This window comes from Halichoeres trimaculatus, unplaced genomic scaffold (assembly GCF_033239565.1).
Source record: "Halichoeres trimaculatus isolate MK-OKI-2021-1 unplaced genomic scaffold, fHalTri1.1 fHalTri1_scaffold_4, whole genome shotgun sequence".
Classification (NCBI taxonomy): domain Eukaryota; kingdom Metazoa; phylum Chordata; class Actinopteri; order Labriformes; family Labridae; genus Halichoeres; species Halichoeres trimaculatus.
In genome coordinates, this window is record NW_027437182.1 from 7,957,829 (window position 1) to 7,977,843 (window position 20,015).

The 20,015-nt window shown below is 39.1% G+C and overlaps 1 protein-coding gene across 1 annotated transcript in view; it reads right to left on the reverse strand.

The window, feature by feature from the left end:
* The window catches only part of LOC141789433 (regulator of G-protein signaling 8-like), a 35,764-nt gene extending 16,211 nt beyond the window's left edge, over positions 1-19,553 (reverse strand). Inside the window, exon 1 of the mRNA XM_074668831.1 lies at positions 19,279-19,553. The gene's annotated coding sequence lies outside the window, so the exon portion shown is untranslated. The remainder of the gene's footprint in view (positions 1-19,278) is intronic.
* Positions 19,554-20,015: the final 462 nt, after the last annotated feature.

The window sequence follows — 20,015 nt, forward strand, 5'->3', positions numbered from 1 at the left end:
AAATATATGACATAATAAAGTTAAAGATATAAGAAAATACAAGTGTAAGAAAGTGGAAAAAATGGAAGCGTAAGTGCACGTGAAATTGAAAATAACTATAAAATATAAGTTTGATCAATTAATGAGAATATTATTATTGCACATATACTTAAATATGTATTTTGGACAGCAGGTAATTATTGCACCTATTGCTTAAGAACAGTTAAGTAGTGAAACTAAGAGATTTTAACTTGTGTTCAAATCACGTTTTGCGCTAACTATTCATTGTTTAGCTGCCAAGCATGCATGTGCAACTTTGAAACGTATATGAACATTGAGAATAGATTGATCTTGATTCTTTCTGAGAATCAAATCCCAATCCCAATCTGAATCACAATTTTCAGAGGTCGGTCAGGCAGGATAAGAACAAAGGCTGACGACATCATTTCCTGTCCTTAATACTGAGGCGTGCTTTCTTGTGATACAAGAAACCAATTTGTTATCTTGTGTTTTATGATGTTATGTAAAGTCTCCTCAGTAATAAAATGGATTATGATTCATTTGAATAAAAGTAGCATCTGTTTTTCCATCTACCCACTGTTTCAATCATTCACCTTTGAGCTGCTATTTCATAACAATGCTTCCATCCGGTCTCTGTTGATGGTATCAGTGCAGGAGGAGCTTGATTGTTTTGATGCTTAGACCTTAAATTGGGAACATTGCATGAAATGTACCATTCATTAGCTAACCAAAGTGATATGCTTTAATAAGTGGAGTGTACAGCCACTGCGAGAATACCAAAGCTTTTAGAATTTCACTTTGCGTCCTACATTGCTAGGTGTTTCGAGGTATTGTACATTGAGATATGAGTGTTTATGTGTGCGTCCATTGTTGTACTCATGTCAGGTTTCTGAAAATGGTATGGAGTTACCTTTGCCATCGGCTGTGTGTATCTGAGGGGTAAACACAGGCCTTTAAATAAAAGAAAAATTGAGCTCTGAGGAGTATTTGTTTAGGGATGTATTGGAGAACAAACACCATACAAGCTCTTTCAGAAGCCGGTTTGTTCACTCATAAATAGATGTAGAGAAGAAACCACCGAAGCTTCTGCAGATTGTTTCCGGATGCACTGTAGATCTGAAGCTTCTGCCCCAGAGACACTACCGTTATGCATCTGATGTTTTATATAAGCCACAGGCAGTGAACTGGAAAAGTATTTGCGTGTCATCGTTGCTGTGAGTCATAATCTCAAGGTGCGCTTCATTTGTCGGTGCATGTTTATTTTCAGAAAGGTTTACAAAAATAATGAGCAGAGATATTTTTAGTAAAGCTCCAAACAGACTGGGTTTACTAACGTGGGCAGGTGCAGGCACTTCTTTTTATCATATTTCTCTTCAGATGTGAAGGATTTTCAACTATTTAAAACAGCAGAGTAACTCATCATAAACTCAAACTTAGCAATGGATGTTGCTGCTGTTTATGGTAACTGGCGGCAAATAAAGAACAATGAGCAATGCATGGCATATGGAATCACAACCTTTGACTGCTCTCTGCTGCATGCAGAGCATGAATTTGCTTATGAAACTCACAGTGACTGTAACATTGTATAACAGTGGTTGACTGATCTTTCAGTTGAAGGTCACAGAAAAAATGCCAGGGGATGACGAAATTGGTTTCATGCAGTGTTTCAGCGTGATTTCTTTTTTGACAGGTCCCATGCCTTTCGGGTCATATGCTCGCTTAGAGGGTAAATAAAGCCACCATAGGGTGTGGTTGGAAGAGTTTTGTAACATTGGTCAGTTGTGAGTGGAAGTAATGAAAGTATGGACGGACTTAGTGAAAGGTGAACATAATTTGTCAACACAGTATCTATTCAGTAGCGTTTCTGGAGCCTCTTGTCATCTTACAAAAGGTCAATATCAATACCCCACAAATAACTCAAAATCAGCAGATTAGTCCACAATTTAAGTTTTGCATACACAATGCTCACAGCAATCATAAATATGCACAGTCTGATGAGACCAAGGGCAGCAGACTGAGTTTTAGCATTTTATGACATTGGAAAGAGGATGGGCTAGACTGTTTGCATAACATGTCATGACTCTGATTTATGGATGGACTCTCCGACTTTATTATTAAATAAACCATTCAACTATGTTGGTGCACTATAAGATTCAAACTTAACATGTCTTTTTTTTTTTTTTTTCCAGTTTCCTCCTAATTTGCTAAATGTGCTGCAGAAATGATTATCTCAAATTGATTTCTTGTTAAAATGCTCTTTTAACAGCCAAAATAAACACATACACAGAAGGGATAGGTACCTTTCATATTTAAATCGGTAAGGTGCCCGGTACCTGGCAATCGGTATCGGTACTCAACGGCACCAATTTTTGGTACTTTTGTATGTTTATGTGGTAATCATTTTTTATGGTAAAATCTCATGATTTTTTTTGTTTTTTGTATTATGTCACATATTTATTTATTCTTCAACATTAAAACTTGCAAAGGCTGCATGGTGGAGCAACAGGTAGCGCTGCAGCCTCACAGCAAGAAGGTCACGATTCGATTCGATGTGTGGAGTTTCCTTGTTCTCCCTGTGTATGTGTGTTCTCTCTCCGGGTCCTCTAGCGTCCTCTCACAGTCCAAACACATGCTCACCAGGTTCATTGGTCACTCTAAATAGTCCGTAGGTGTGAGTGTATGAGTGTCTGTCTCTGTGTCAACCCTGTGATTGACTGGCGACCAGTCCAGGGTGTACCCCACCCGTCACCCAATGACAGCTAGGATAGGCTCCAGCCACCTGTGACCCTACACAGGATAAGTGGTTCAGAAAATGAATGAATGAATGAATGAATATAAACTTGCAATGTTGTGTTCATGTCTAGCATGGAAAACCACTTACTTATGCATGGTACCTTTTGATTTTATAAAATTCATAAAATGAATGAAATGGTGCAGAAAACAAAAAATTAAAGCAGCTGCAGAAAATTGTTCAGGAAGCAGGATAAGAAATATTTGGCGCTCTGGTTGTTTTCAGGACAAAATAGTCATCATGAAAAACAATCCTGATAAATCCTCATCCGGCCACCAAAAAATCCTGCCATATTCCACCAGCAGCGCCCTCTAATGGCGCACAATTTCCCTTGGTCAGATATAGAGTTTGCTAATGTTTACACAGCACGTAACCCTGCAGAAAACGGACCATTGATCATCTAGTATCAACAGACAACTGAGGGACAGGTGAGGTTTGTTTTTCTAATGATGGCAAAGGTATTCTAATCATAAGAAAAAGTTTTTTTTTTTTTTTTTTTTTTTTAAATCATGTTTGTTTAATGGTAAATGGATATGTCAGTTGGCAATTTTCACTAGATCAAATGTGGCACTCTGAAAAAATTTTGGACACCTCTGGTCAATGGTTGATCTTCATCTCAATTATCAGCTGAGCTCTGCTTCAAGCTTGTTGTTTTTTAAATGCCTCTGTCTAGCAAAACCATTTCTAACATGCTGCAAAGAGCCAACTTTGGATACTCTAAAATGCTGCAGTAATCACATGACTAACAGACTTCTTTTGATTTCTTGTAAACACATCTGACCTTGAATATTTTGGAACATCAAGAACATTAAATAAATGGAAAATCAAATTTCAGCTCATGTGAAATGTATTATTCATAGAAATGGAAACTTGTCTTAAACAATTATTCATGCTTGGATTTGCATGTGTGTCAGTATGTGCCATTCTTGGCAGGCAGAGGTCATTTGTTGAGGTCACCAATGAGAGATGTGGAATTATTGACGCATCATTTTAGCTGCTGTCGATAGCGTCATAACAAACCTCTCCTCAACTTTCCTGTCTGCCTCTGTTTTGACAAATCTGAATCTCTCTGGCTGCTGTGAGCTGTGTTCATCTGCAGTATGCAGGAGACACGTGCCTCTCCTGAGCTATTTATAAAAATCCCTGACAAATCCATGTAGTCAGGAGGAAACAGTGCATGTTCTATTCAGCCGTGCAGCATGGACAGCTCCTGAAGGAATGTGGCTAAAAATGGCAACATCGCTCTTCAGTCTCAGATACACCCAAGTGCACCTCATGAATTTCAAAGTGCAGACAACTTCCGGCAGACCGGAGCTGCCCACTGGGGTTACTGGATTAAGAATTAAAAATCCAGATCACAGAAGATGTGTCTGTGAGTGTGTGTATGGGTATGAACATCTTCTTTGATGTTACCTAACTTGGTGCAATGCAGCTTTTCAGATTTCTCTCCATGTCCTTGTTTCTGGATGCTGACAGAAGACACCCTGCAGAGCTACGTGGAGTATAAGCTGACATGCTGAGAAGTGGTTATGAAACATGATTTGTATAACGATAAAACAAAATTAAATGAAGCTACTCATGCAGGGGAAATGCATTCTTCTCAGATGACAAAAAAGGACCATTAACACACTTTTTTCTGTTAATTGCACATGTCATGGATTTACTGAGGGTATAGATTTGCATTGTACAAATGTCCCTATGATAAATGCGTGGACGCTCGGGTTCCAGCGTGTACGCTCATAGACGCAGTGATGTGGATGTAAATCTATCTATGGGTATGTCGCGTCATCACTGAAGTTGTAACAAGAAAGTCTTAAGTGCAGGTCACACTGCTGCTCTCTTTCAGGCTGAGTGGAAGTAAAAATAGCTGCTCGACATGAGGAATACAGAGCATTTTCGAATGTGCTCATTTCTAGCAGCTCACGTTTTTATCCTAAGTCTAGAACTCACACCATTGTACGTCACACTGCACTGTGACGTATGCTTGGAAAGTGATGTTTTCAACCTGTACAAACTTTTATCACTGGCAAAATCTGTAAGAGTACAAAGTCAGTGTCCATATCAGTTGCTTTAAAATGGAACATGTTATTCTTTTTTCTGGCTTATTATGTCTTGAACTATAGAGGATAGGACAATGGTTAGAGTAGGGAACAGGGTGAGAGTAGGGAATGACGTAGGAAACAGGCCACAGACTGAATTCAAACCCAGGCCACCCACTCAAGGTCACACCTCATGGGGCGTGACCTAGACTGCCAGTCCATCTGTGCCCTAGAACATGTAATTCTGACCATTTTAGTGTTTGATGTGATGTATTGAAATAAGTTTATCAGGTTACTGAGAAATAATTCAACATGTTTAAATCTGCTTTTTGGCTTATTAACAGATTTTGTGCAGTTATGTTTTTTATTTAAAACTGGAGTTGAGCGGATTTTGGGATGGACAAGGATGGACAGTAACTTTTGGAAATGCCATTCCTGCTGTCGCTGAGTAAACTGGTGATACTCAGATAGAGCATATATATAAACACCTGAAAAATCACCCCTGGGTTACTCCTTTTCTCCTGGTTTCTCCTGAAAGGAACATTAATTTGTGTTGTGTGCACAAATCTTAGGTTGTGTCCGAAATCCCTCACTCATTCCCTACCCACTGCTCACTATGTAGTGAATTGGATGTAGTGGACTCTATAGTCCACTCAATCAGCTAAATTAAAACAACATTTCAGACACTACTCACTCACTTGCCAGCCTCTGGCAGTGACGTTATTACTCTTGCGTCGCTCACGGATGGCTGGGGATTAACAGGTATTTTTCCCAAACACTGCTTAACGGCATTTATTTTAGTGATAACTAATATTATACTGAGCATATTTTCTGCAACAGCCAAATAAAATTGAAACACGTATAACATGTCATTTTCTAATCAATAAACTATACATTTGTGCAGCAACTTATGCTGTGTTTGAGAATAACAAGGTCCAGTGAATGCATCACCCGAGATTGGTGGTTCAGTGGCTAACGTCTGTGTTGTTGGTTTTTCTACTTCGAAGTTGTGAGCTGCGCTTGTCTGAAAGTTAAAAAGAGAGATAAGTGTTATTCTCAGATAGTTTTTAATGTTGTTTCAAATTATCGGTAGTCATTAATCATGTAATCAGCCATTTCTTCTGTTTGAACCGCAATGCATGATGGTACATAATGCTCATATAGTAGGCATCGCTGATACACTAAATTTCAAAATGCATTGTGGAATACATTGAGTGGACTATATAGTGAATGACCATGCTCATTCAGATTTCCGACAGCACTCAAAAATGGCTTATCCACTGCTTAGTGCACTATATAGTGAATACGGAGTGATTTTGGACACAGCCTGAGTCTTTTGAGTACAGGAAGTCCACCGTGCTGCTGCTATTGTTGCTGCAGCTGCTGTTGCAATGGATACAGTGAGAAGAAGAAGAAATGACACGCATTGTGACTTGAAATTCTCCATGCGTCGAGATGTTGTCCGTGCCTATTTTGATCGGGATACCATGGTAAAAGGAAACTCATGCATGGAAACTGGTTATTCTGATTGTTTCAGAAACTGAAATATTGACATCAATGGTCAATGGTGGACTACAAAGCCAGGTTTGGGCATTTCAATTATGAGGTGTGCATTCACCTTTGTCTTCTTGTTAGTGTCTTATCTATTTTATTTTTTTATATTTTATTTAACCAAAACTATTGATACTAAAAATCTCTTTAATGCCCTAAGCATGTTCCAGAAAAGTTACAACAAACACAAAATGTACACATACCACAGTCATCAGTCAAAGCATCAACAAGCTGATGCATCATCCTTCAACAACTTTAGTCTGCTTTTACATTTAAAGAGACCAGCTCACTAAAAAAACTTTTTTTTCTTTCCTGCAGCAAAACCCAGGCTGCAGAAACACATGACCTTAAAACTCTTGTCCCCTTTTTTTCAGACACACTCTGGGGACAGAGGGCAAACACAAATTTTGTGACTGGGTCACTAAGTGAAGACTAAAGCTTTCAGCGTTCCTGTCACTGCAATGTCAATGCATGTGTTTTTTTTTCACTGATATTTAAATACAAAGTTATACCATTAGTTATTGTTCTGGTGTGCAAACTCCAGCACCTTTTTTTAGCAGATTTACATGCATGCTGGCCATATTCTCAATTTTGTCCTGTTCACAGTTTCAACAGAGCTCAGACTTTTTTGTATGTTTTGCAGCAACTTGTAACCATAACTACCCCTCAGTCAAAAACAGCTACCCCTTCCAGCCAAATGCAAACACATGCTCTTTTTACATTATCAAATATAAACATTAATCTACAAGATGTTGTAATTATATAATGTGCAGTACAAAGTGTCTACTCATGTGAACAAAGCTGTAGCTCTAACCTCTGAGCTGATACATTTATATATATACATGAGAGTGTTGCACTTTTACACCAGAAATACACTGGTGTCCATGTATCACTCACTGTGAGTCTTGGCTGTGAAAAAGGCTGTCTCACTCTGCTGTTACTCACCGTCCCTGCAGCAGTGTTTACAGGCACTGAAAATAACCATATAGGAAGAGTCGGTCTTCCTGCAGATGGTCCTGCTTGCTTTTCTGAAGAGAGTCTTTTCAGCGTTATAAACAGCTAAAAACTCACTACAGGAGCATAAATGACACAAACTCCATGTTCAGACTGACCCCAAACACCAGTGTCACTTAATTTAGACCACACAGCAAATACATTTTTAACACTTTCATAAACGCTTTCATAAAAGCAGTGCATAAATGATTGTTAATGTCTCACCTAATATGTCCTTAAGTCCCTCACATTGTAATTACTGGACCAGTTCTGCTTTCCTGCAGCGTCAATTATCTCCAGCAGTCCATTAATTAATTGTAATTCATGAACTTGGTAATGAATTCACTCACTCCCCGTCACACTCTCTGCCTGCCCTCGCTTTTTCACTTAGTGAAACAGGGTCATTCTTCTTCACTCTGCAAAGGCACTGGGGCGTGTCAGGCGCTTTGGCTTCTGTGACACTACATGGCTTTGTGCCCGATTTTTAAACAGTGTGGGGTCAAAAACACTCAACTGAAGTCAGAGAAAGGAGCATGAGAGGCTTTTGAAAAATTTGGCATGCATTACAAAACTTGCAGAAGCTTAAGTCTCTTAGTCTCAATAAAAACAGTATTTCTTTGTTATTATCTGCTGACTTTATATCACTTCAGTGCTTAAGTACTGAGAGAAATTGTGAAGGAAACTCAGGAGACAGGATTTGTACTGGATGTCTCCCACATTGTAGCAAGATCCGTGCCAAATGTTTTAAAATACTATCACATTCATACCAAGCTTTCACTCCATTGATTCCCAAACACATTTTTCACAGTTTTCAGTCTAATTGAGATGCACCGTGACTCACATCACAAACTGTCCAAACGGCCATTCAGATTTGGCAAGTGCAGGCATGTCCCTTTCCTCTCCGAGGCCGAGTTGTCTGGTTTGAGTCTTTAGTCACAGGAGCACAACTGTGGTCTTGCACTGTGTGTATTTGTGTGTTGCTTGCCTGCAGAGCGGAAGCCTGCTCTGCCCACTGAAGGATGTGTCAGCCCATCTGATGTGTTGCCACCATTAGAAACAACAAAAGGCTGGTTTAGGTTTATTTCTGTCCAGGCCGATGTCTGCAGGGCCCAGCTGGTGCAGGTGGATTTCAGGACAAGTCCATTCACAAAAAAAGTACTCTCACCTGAGGATACACTAAGTGCTAATTCAGGAACACGTGCAGATAATTACCCCACTTCTCACTGACCTGCATACTTTGCACGTGATGCTGTTTTCTATTAGGTGCATAAAGTGACTGCTAATGAATGCGACGAACCTGTTTAATGCATCAGATCTTTCAGAAGTAGATGAGAGATTTGGAAATAGCTAATGTGTCTGTGTAAAATGCAGTGTGAATCTTGCAACATGTCATGTAAGTTTTAAGGGGAGCTTGCTCATAAAGAACTTATGTGAGATAATGCTAAGGACTGGAAATCAGATACATTTTGCATGCATTCAAAAACCATAGGCTTTGCACTTAATATCTAACTTTCCTTTGATTCTTAAAATAAATCCCACATTTTTTTAAAACTTTTGTGAACATTTTGTATTTCAACTAGATGTATATTTTGAGCTTGGGGTGTTGAAATATCTTAAATGTAACACATAATACATGTAGCCCAACAATGCGGAAGTGCTATAATCTGCTGTTTCCCGAGTGTTCACTTGAGGCTGTCTCCAGAAGTATCGGAAGCCACATACACACCAAGCCAAAAAAGCCATTTACTCAGCAGAAATGAATGTGTTAACAGCCTGGTTCAAAAACATCTCCTGTCTGAATTGCTAATTTCACTATGGGTATGCACTGTATGGGAAGTGATTTTTTTTTCTAACTCGGCAGTTCAGAGGATATTAAGATCCTGAGCTCACCCAATCAAGGGTACAGCTCAGCTCATGAGGCTGACAGGCGCCCTGTAGCTGTACTCGCAGCCCATGCCACTTCCAATATTGCCGTGATAGCTGATCTGCTTCAAAAATATGTTTCAGAAACAGACAGGTTACATCAGTGAGACTATGTCCATTAATTATACAGTCTATGGTTCAGGCCTGTCATCCACACAGAACCACAGTTTTACGTCTCTAAAAACAATGTTTTCTGAACTGAGCTACATGTGTACAAGGCCTCAATCCCCCAAGAGTGATGTCAAAAGTTGCACACATCTGTACCTGGCTCTTCTGACCCAGGTCACATTGCAAAAAACTTAGCCTGGATCAGATATTCCTCACTTACCTTCCTTCCTCAGATATTTCTTACTTTTGTTTTTCGTAATTGCTGCTGCGACTACTCCTGAATTTCCCCTCAGGGATATATAAAGTGTTTTCTATTCTATTCTATTCTATTCTACTCTATTCTATTCTATGAGGGCTATGTCACACTTCTAGCTTTAAAGTGATACTCCGGGATGCCCTAAACCTATCACAAGGTTTAGGGCAGAAATAACCCCTACAGCAGTGTTTTTGTGCAGCAGAAGCCCAGAGCGCACGCACCAAACACTCCCTCCCTGCTCCTCTGTTATTTCCTCTGCACTTAGACGGGGCCATATTTTAAAAAACACAAATAAACAGACTCCCACCTGAAAAATCTGATATCGGTCTGCATTCACGCTTTATTTAGAGAATTTTCAGCGCGTTACTTTCACTCAAAAACACTGCTAAATAAGGCTCTAGTTCTCATCGTGTCTCTTCATCCTGGTGCAGAGGAAACCGTCAGAGGAGCAGGGCAGCATTTTAATGCTCAATACAACTGTAGGCTGAATCCATTTTTTTTCTGTGTGCAAAACTTTTAAGATGTGATCCGTGTCAAATTTTATTTATTTATTTATTTTTAAATAGTGAAAGATAGGTTTTATATCAGAAGCACAGACTGTGTAAAATATGGATGTTATGCCACTGTGGTGACACTGAACTAAACCTAGATTTTATCCAGTTTGAATGAGGTAAAAAAGTCAACCTTAAACTTCTTTGCAGACTGCTACAAGGTCTCTGCCTGTTAGCCAGGTCAGCCATGCCCCTATGTGTGCAAAAGTCATATAATCACTTATAAGATACCAAGTTATATATATATATATATATATATATATATATATATATATATATATATATATATATATATATATATATATATATATATATATATATATATATATATATATATATATATATATATATATATATAAACTCATTACAGTGTGTGCCGCTCCAGAAATAATCTATTGACACCATGTTCCTCTGTTGCTACATTCAGCCTCTTTTAGTTGCTTTCAAACTCATGTCTGTTATGACACCACTCTCAACAGGCTGTTCAGTGACAACCTTTATCACTCCCGACTTACACTCCTGTCTGTCCTGTCTGTGTGGCACTGTATCATGTCACTCAGGATTTATGTCAAAGATGAGTTCATTCTCACCTGGATCTCAGACTGCAGTTTTGGACCACATGTAAAAGTTGTTGGAACATGTAGCTCCTATCATCACTGGGCCTCCAGTCATAGCCACTAACTCCTTACATGTTCTTGTGGCAGATGCTTTTACAAACCTGGTCTCATGAGTTTTTTTCTTTTTGAAGCAGCTCTTTTGAGAGCCTGTTCCAATAATAGAACATTTTACTGAATAATTGATTTATGACCTTTAATAATAATGACTTGGATATCACAGGTGATGCTGACTGATAAATGAGTAATCAGTTGCTAAATAAAGCTGCAGGGGTGAGTAATAGTCACACGTACAGCTGTCCTGACTTCACAGGAAACCATTATTAATATGACAGGGGCAGGTGTGAGAATAATTCTGAGCTTTAGAGCATCTCTGAATTCACAGTACTAAAAAAAAAAAAAAAAGATTTATTGCTACATTTTCAGTATTTTCAGACCAATTTACATGCAGATTTTTGTCTTTAAAAGTCAAAATTTTCAATCATTCACATGTCAACAGAGGATAAAACATATGAATCCATGTTCACAAAAAGAGAGTCACGCGCCTCAAAACTTCAGAGGAATGACTCATAGACTGCGCCACGCATCATGTTCGATAACCCCATGCTGCCTCTGTCCCCAGAGACTTCCTCTGATAACACCTGAGCTCACCGCTCACTTCCAACCTTCTGATAGGTTAACCTGGGATAAAACCGCCTGGGGGAGTTCTTGCACGTAACACCTAAAAACTATTTTTATCTACTCTCCACCCAGGTAGGCAAACTCATGTACTGTTTGATTAATATCACTCCCCCACAACGCAGGCTCACCTTTATCTTTTCAATTTCTATCAGATTAATCTGCAGTTCACCACGTCTGCAGCTTAGACTTTAATCCACAAGAAGAGATGAATGTGTTGTGCAAGCTTTACAGGGACATGGTACATTATATATCCAAGCAGCCTGTTTGGTAACCTGAAAAGATTGCACATTTGTTCCATAAATAATCTGTCCTACATCTAATCCTTTCATCACTGAGGTTCACTCATGTCCTTTTGCAGTCATGGCACCTTGACATATTATCACACATATGTACCTACTTTTTCTATTAGCTCTCAAAATGAATCATGTTCTAAGTCATGTGTACCCTCACATCTTCTGTCTATTGCACAAATAAAAACAAAGTTTATCCAGCAATGTGTCACTGTATTGCAAGAATAAAGCAGAAGCTCTGTACATTCTGCACAAAATTATAAGAAGAATAACAATTATGACTTTATTATCTCAAAATTACTTTTTATTTCACAGTTATAACTTTATTATATATTAATTATGACTTAATTATCTAATAATAATGACTTTTTATCTCCTTATCTCAACAGTTTATCTCAAAATTATAACTTAACTAAATCATATTCTGACTTTTTTCATAAATATGAGTTTTTATCTCATAATTATTAATTTTAATCTCATTATTTCTACTTGTTTTATGTCATAATCAAGACTTCATTATCTCATAATTTCAATTTTTTATCTCATAATTATGACTTTATTATCTCATATTTTTAACTTCTGCACTGAATCTTTTAAAGAATAACAATAATTACTTTAATATCTCATAATTTTAACTTTCAAAGAGTATATCAAATATTTTGACTTTTTTCTTATAACGATGCCTTTTGATCTCATAATTGGATTATTTTCCCATAGTACTGACTGTATCATATCATTTCTTATGCCCTTTTTTAATTTCATATTGGTGAATCTTTATCTCATAGGATTTTTTTTTCATTATTTTGACTTTTTTTAAATCTCATAATTGTGACTTCTAAGCTCATTATTTTAACTTTTTAATCTAATAATTATGACTCCATTATCTTATTATTTTGACTTTTATCTCATAATTATGACTTTATCACATAACTTCAACTTCTGCACAAAATTATGTAAAGAATTACAAATATGACTTCATTTTCTTATAATTTTTACTTTTTATCTCATAATTATGACCTTATTTTTTTCATAATTCTGACTTTTTATCCAACAATTATGATTTTACTACGTCACAATTTCAATTTCTGCACAAAATCTTGTTAATTATAACAATTGAGACTTTTATGTAATAATTTCAAAATTTTATCTTATGATAGAGATTTTATTATATCATATATTTTGATTTTTATCTTATAATTATGACTTTATCTTATAATTTTGACATGGTCTCGTAGTTATTACTTTATTCCCATAATTTTGCCTTTTTTTTGTTTGTTTGTTTTTTTTGTCTGCTGGAAATGGGCTTTTATAAAAAAAAAAAAACAAAAAACAAAAAACAAAACAGATGTTTGATGGCACAAGAATCTTTGACCACACTTGGTGACAGATATTTTTTTTTCCTCCAAAGTTATTAAGAGAAATAGTTCACCACAGAATACCCACTGCCAATACCCAATCCTGATCCTTTGAAGAGAGGAGGAAGAGCAAACAGCTCCTAAATCTCTGCCACAGTGTTTGACTCAGAGCTATGTCAGATTAAACTCAAGAAAATCCTGTTGTCACTGGCTGAACGAGCTATTAAAAGTACATGCCTGTCAGGGGTGGTCACAATGATAAGGGCACAGCACTGACTTGCGATAGCTTCTGGAGAAACAGTTTGCCTGGTGATAAAATAAGTGCTTGTCATCCACTGAAGGCTATTTTCTGGTATGACTGAATGTGAAGGGAGTGAACCAGTAAGTGGGTTTCTGTTTCAGAGCCACTTTTGAACAAAGAAAGTAAGAAAATCCATACATCATGTGAATTATGATGTACTTTAATAGTCCAGATTCTTGACTGTATCTCTAATAAACTGTTATATTCAGTCCTCCACGGTGCTTTAATCCCAACCTGTGCTTTGTACCTCTCAGCTTTCACTGTTGTGCACTACAGACTGCCTGTTATCACTCATCCTGCCTTTAGCCATTTATGTAACCAGTTTGTTCTGGGGATTATTTTGCATTGCAGAATGCAGATCGGCTCCTAGGCCTGCGGCTCTGTCTACTAAAAGCATTTCCCCAGCGGAGGATTTGAAACGCTGTTGTCGTCGCATGTATCAGGCTCACACTGACTCGTATTGTTGAGCTGCAGCAGTGCACTTGCTCACTTGCTTGAATCACCACATGTTGTGACACATCTCCTGCATACTGTGACAATAGACCCAGAATCAATTATCTCCTCAGCACTTAACCGCATAATGTGCTTGCTCAAGTGCTGGCTGTGTGCCCTGTTTGTTCATGTCACTAGCCCTTAGACCTGGCTGTCAACAGATGTCACTGAAGTGTCCTTTAAATTAAAATAATCCAAGTGAAAACAGGATCATTTGGCTGAACTGAACAAGATTTACGAAGTCTCGTAGATAAAAGTCATGGAAGTGATGCCAGATCAGGGCTGTATTTGGTATTTAAAAATGAGTTAGATGCAGGATTGTTTCTCCTGATACACTTAATCTAAGTCACCTTGGTTGTGCAGAATTCATGCCCAAGACCCAGCTCAAAAATCATATCATCTGGCATGTCTGCAGTTTAAGTCTATGTATCTTTTGGTCCAAAAAACAGGTATTACACATAAAAATCAAATACGATTTTTTTCAATTTTCTGTGATTAAATGCAAAATGTAAAACTAAAATATAGTGTTTTTTGCATTTTATTGTAAAAGAGGGATCAGTAAAATATTAAAGTTAAATTGCCATCAATATTATATTTCATATTTTGGAAAAAAAAAAAAAAAAGACCTCTGTGAGACAGAAACAGGAAATAGTCTTGAAGCGTCCCTCATCCTTATGTCAGCTTCTGGTCTGGATCAATGATTTTCTGAGCCTGCTGTCAATGCTGGTCAACACACATCACAGACACTACAAACAGCTCCTCTTCAGCAAGCATCGCCCCTCCTTATGACCTGCTCAACCAATCACAGTTCCTCACAAGTCCTGAGTCAACCTGACCCCTTCAGCTCAATCCAATCAGAGCCAATGCAGCAAAGACCTTGACTATGTTGCATTATTATGAGTCTTTTATAATTAAAAGCCTTCTTGTGCTTCATACTGCACAATGATTATTTAAATTTTGTGCTGTCTTTATTTTCTCTTTCAGGGATTTTGATAGAAAATCAGTCACTGAGTGTGGTCAGACATTTTCGTGCCGTCATTACATACTGATGAAATCAAACCTCACCTGTCTCTCATTTATCTCTTAACACCAGACGATGAGTAGTCAATTTTCAGCAGCGTTACATGCTGCAGAAACATCAGCCATCTACGACTATTTTGACCTGCAATAGCATTTGCAACACTGCATTCTAAACAATTTTGATGCACCATTTTTCCCTTTTCTGCACCATTTTAAAACTTTAATCTGGTTTCAAGTCTTTCAATGTGTTTTTTTTTTTTTTTCCAAACTCTTTGTCTCTGATTGTGTGGCGCAACACAGGGGGCGCAAGCTGCGCTGACAATTTGGTAGACTGTCTGCGCAGGGATGGGTGTGACTGCGTGCCAGGGGGAGTTGACGGCACACCATGGGGGGATGTTGGCATATTTATTTTGGCGCAGTGACAATTTCGTGCTAAAAACAGCGCAGAAAGTGCGCTGAAAGCTCGCCAGCTCCAACCTGGTCTATTCTTGGCGCAAAGCGGAGTGCACCCTCCGCAGCTGTAATTTGGTGACAGGCGCACATGTGTGCACATGTCAACAAAGCCTCAGAGGCAGGTTTCCAGAGTGTCAGGCACATTTTAATGCAATAAACAATCACAGTAATCGTCATATAATGTAACCGTCTGAACCAGCATATACATTTGTATCTTTATTAACTGTCCCGTCACATCTGATGAAGGATTAAAGCCTTTTGTCATAATGGAAAGTGAACCTGACGGCAGCTAGAAGTTTGATGCACATCTTACAATTAATAAACAGCCTTAACATCTGATACTGGCTTCTCTCGTTTCATTTAATTCAAAGAAATAGGGAGAGAAAAGATTAAGAAAAAAAGAGACAAAATAAATGTATGTCACTCAGAATTTTCCTGTGATATTCCATATTTCTCTGTTTTTGTCTTTATTTTTAACGTGATCTAAAAAGATGGAGTACATTATTGTAAGGAGGATGAGGCGGAGACACCAGGAGAGTATACAGTATATCACCAAAGGTTCTGCTATTTGGCAATGACAAACCAGGAGTGCAGGTGGATCAAAAGTATTCTGAATCGAAAACCAGCTGTGTAACTGTCGCTTAATTTTGTACTCCTATTACTAACAAAGGAACAGACTAAATCTGTCTTGGGAGCTGGCCCACAAGGTGATGCGCTCCGTGTCCTCCGATGCGCCCCGCTGTCCATTCTCCTACTGCAGGGACAGCGGCTCTGACCGTCTCCGCTACCAGGTCTTTCCAGCACACTGTTTCCACGGTGCTGGGGATCACTCAGACCAATCAGATGCGCCTTGGCCGCAGCACATTAAAAGGCGAGGAGAGGCGCTCATTTGATTGGTGAAAACAGCGCTTGGCTGTGTCAAACCCACTCACGGCTTTTCTCCTCCCTCTCTGCCATTTGCATGGAGGGAGGCATGGACGCGCACCTCTGCACACCTCTGCGCTCCTCTGCGCTTGACTGCGCCTCTCTTGGCACTGCAGGAAACTTGCAAAGTGCGCCGGTCACACCCTGTCTGCACGGCGAAGGCCGGCGCAGGGCAGGTGCGCCTGGTCCAAGAAATTAGAGCCCTTTGTGTTCATGAAGCGCGTTTTTACATCCTAAAAATAAATTAAAATTAATCTTGGGACGCGATTGGCTACTGCATCTAACTTTGGACATGCCTTTTATTAAGCAGAGGTGGAAAGAGTTTGATTGAAGGATGTTTAATTGCGTTGTCAATAACAGGCATTCAAACTGAATTGACGAGACAATGCTCCCAGAGTGATGTCATGATACTGCTCAATCTTTGAAGGATGTTTCCTCTATAGAGATACGTAAACCATTACATATCATATTCAAGCCTCACTTCATCACATCACTGCCAAATGTATTGCTGTATTAAGCCACAAGTATAAACAAAATTTGGGTCATTGCAAAAAAATCTATTTCTGTATACATTCTAAATTCTGTAATCTGTACATCTTTGAAAACAGAGTATTGATTATGCATGCACACACGCACAAGCACCATTTCCACTAGAACAAAATGTTGCAAGTGTTGCAGAAAAATCTGTGACCAGCCAAATCAGTGACCCCATCACCTTTCGCACAATGCTCCAATGCAATGACAGTTTGACAGCAAGGTACAAGAAGAAAACTTTCATAAACATCATAAACTAAACATCTAAGAAAGACTGACTAATTGATTGAAACAGAGGGAGACATCCATTTCCACATGTAACTTATTCCAACATGTAGGCTTAGTAACAGCTCAGTCATCATCTCAGAAAATGATGGAAAGCACTCAGGCTAGCTGGTGCATCTGGAGGCTGTCTCCTTTCCCCTCTCAATAAATGAAAAAAATCCTCCAGGTACAGCTATGGGAACTTGACAAGTATGAACTCTGTTCTGTGGTATATTACCTCCAGACACCTGTGCTTACAGTGGTGGATTTTTCCTTTTATTACATCATTGCTGCTGTCACGATCGGACAGCCCTATTGGCTCCGATATGTAGATGGAAGGTTCGATAATTACTTCAGATGGTGGGTGTACTTAGTGGCCAGCTGTGATTTAAAAGTTGGGAAGTAGATTATATGATGTAAATAGTACTCAAGTACGAGTAAAATTACACACTTGAAGTACAAGTGCCAGTAACTTGTTATCCATTACTTCCACCCCTGCTGTTAAGGAAACAATTGATTTTGTGCTGAATATGAACAACAGGATAGCACATACTATGTCTTCTAACTATTTCTTCAAACGCAACATACATGCAACGCATTTCTTGGCTGCCTCTACGTTTTGTTTGTAGACCTGACCTGATAATCTATAATTAATTCAAAAGAGGCATAACAGACATCTGACAAATGTGCCACTTCCTTGAAAGCCAAGACTTTTTGATATCAGTCCAACTCTTAATGCATTTCTGCAGTGGATGACAAGCCATCGCCAGCAACCTCCAGTGTTTATCAGTTTGTATGCTTACACTTCAATGAAGACCTCTTGCAGCTGTGATGGTTAAGGAAGCAAATTTCAGGATATTAGGCATCAGGCCAGAAAGCCGGTAAGAGGTAGCAGTAACACTGCCATGCAGGAGACCTTCTAAGCAACATGTGTTACATGCCGTAACATGTGCATGCAATTATCAACATTTTTGTTCTCAGGAGTCAGAGGTTGGAGAAGTGGAATGGGTCAAAAAAATGGACCTTAAACCAGATTTCATGCCTGAAGTGAATTCAGAAGCCAACACTGGAACATCCATGAAGTCTGACACGTAACACCAACCGTGACTTGCATACTTATTCAGAGAGATGAGGTCCAGGTAGGAGGACCATGGGTCAAAAAATGACTTCAACCAGCAGACTTTGAGTCCCAAGAGGATTAGAAGTCAAACAAAACATCAATGCTGACATCACATGTGTTCCTGTATGACGTTTAGGTCAGTGAAGGCAGCAATGACAGGGTCACACAATCGCAGCTCAACACCTCAGGTGAAGATGTGAGGTCAAGTGGGTTCTGTGACTGCAGTACACATGATCTCCTCTGAACAGGATTGTGTCACTCTGTTGCCAGTATTACCAAACTGCTCATGATGGCTTTCAACACGTTTGTGCTGTGAGGACGGGGTGTGTTTCCTCCTGTCAGTAGAGTATCCAAGCAAAAATCCTCTGGGTGTTGTGTGAACAACCCCATGGACGTGTTTTAAAACCCTCCTCTTAATTCCTCTAATGCACTCTTAATAACTCTGTTTGAAGTCTGATGAGTATCGTGGTCACTGACACAGAAGAGAAGCAGGAGTAAGCTGGTGTGAAATGAGTTTGATAAGGTCAGGGTTTGGATACACCTCACGCTCAGGAGCCACTTGTGTGGGCTTTAAAGCTCTCCTCCATCTTTGATAGCTCTGATGAGTGACATTTACTTGACAGAGAAGCCCTCAGAGCTTTCAGTGTGAAGTGGGCTGGCTGGGCGGTGTGAAGTGGTGTTCAATCGTGCTTCCATGGCGTGGCACTAAAAACATGCGTGATTAAGAAATCATAAAGGTTAAATGGAGACACAGGGTGGACACGTGCAGGCAAAATGTGCAGGATGAGAGAGGACTGTTCTGCATGTCTTTGAGTCTTTTAAATATGAGCCTCGTAAATATCAAATGCAACCATCAACAGTGTTTTGATTTCACAGAAAGCCTCCATTCAAGCAGCAGATAACAATCAGTCCTATGAACCGTAAACAATGGCAAACACCCTTCTCCAGGCAGAGCTATGTGTCCACAGCAGGATTACATAACACCTCTTCATTCAATAAATGAATATGGATCCTTTACCTTGAGTCCGGTGAGTGCGAGAGCTGCTGGACTCTGTCTGATCTTCTTTTTTTTTTCTAATCACTGCCTTCCTGCAACGTGTGTTTGGCAGCCTCCTTTAAGCCAACGCTGGTGTGTTATGTGTATGAAGCTGCTCGCCTTAGAACTGTAGATGTAGCTAGTGTTTCTGTTGCCAGCGAGTGGGAGCTACACGCGACATGCTCGATGGTGTGAAATCGAGGGGGGGAGAGAGAGCAGCAGAGATGGATGGAGGGAGAGGCAGAAGGGGGTGGAATAGGAAAGAGACTGAGGGGGAAGAGGGCTTTTGTTTGCAAAGGGAACTCTCCAAGGACAACCGGAGCACATGTGTGAAGAGGAGCTGAGCTGTTCGATGGTGCTGCAGCTAAAGGGATGGAAACATAATGTGAAGTAGGAGGAGGAGACTGGGGCTGGAGCTGTGGAGCTTTGCTATTCTATCAAAACCTAAAGTAAAAATCAAAAGAATACTTATTTAAAAAATCTTTTTAACAATGCAGAAAGAAGAAGTTAGATGTTAAATCACTGTAAAAACTTCTAACCTTTGGTAACCATTCCTGTACTTCCCCCAACAATCATTTACTCTTCCAGTAACAAGCTGCAAGTCTCTTTCTCAGAAAGTTACCGTGCATAGTTTTAAAATGAATTCTTGAACATTTTTAATTCAATAAAGTTATCTCTCAAGCAAAAGAACTTCTTGTTTCAGTACTTCAAATATCATC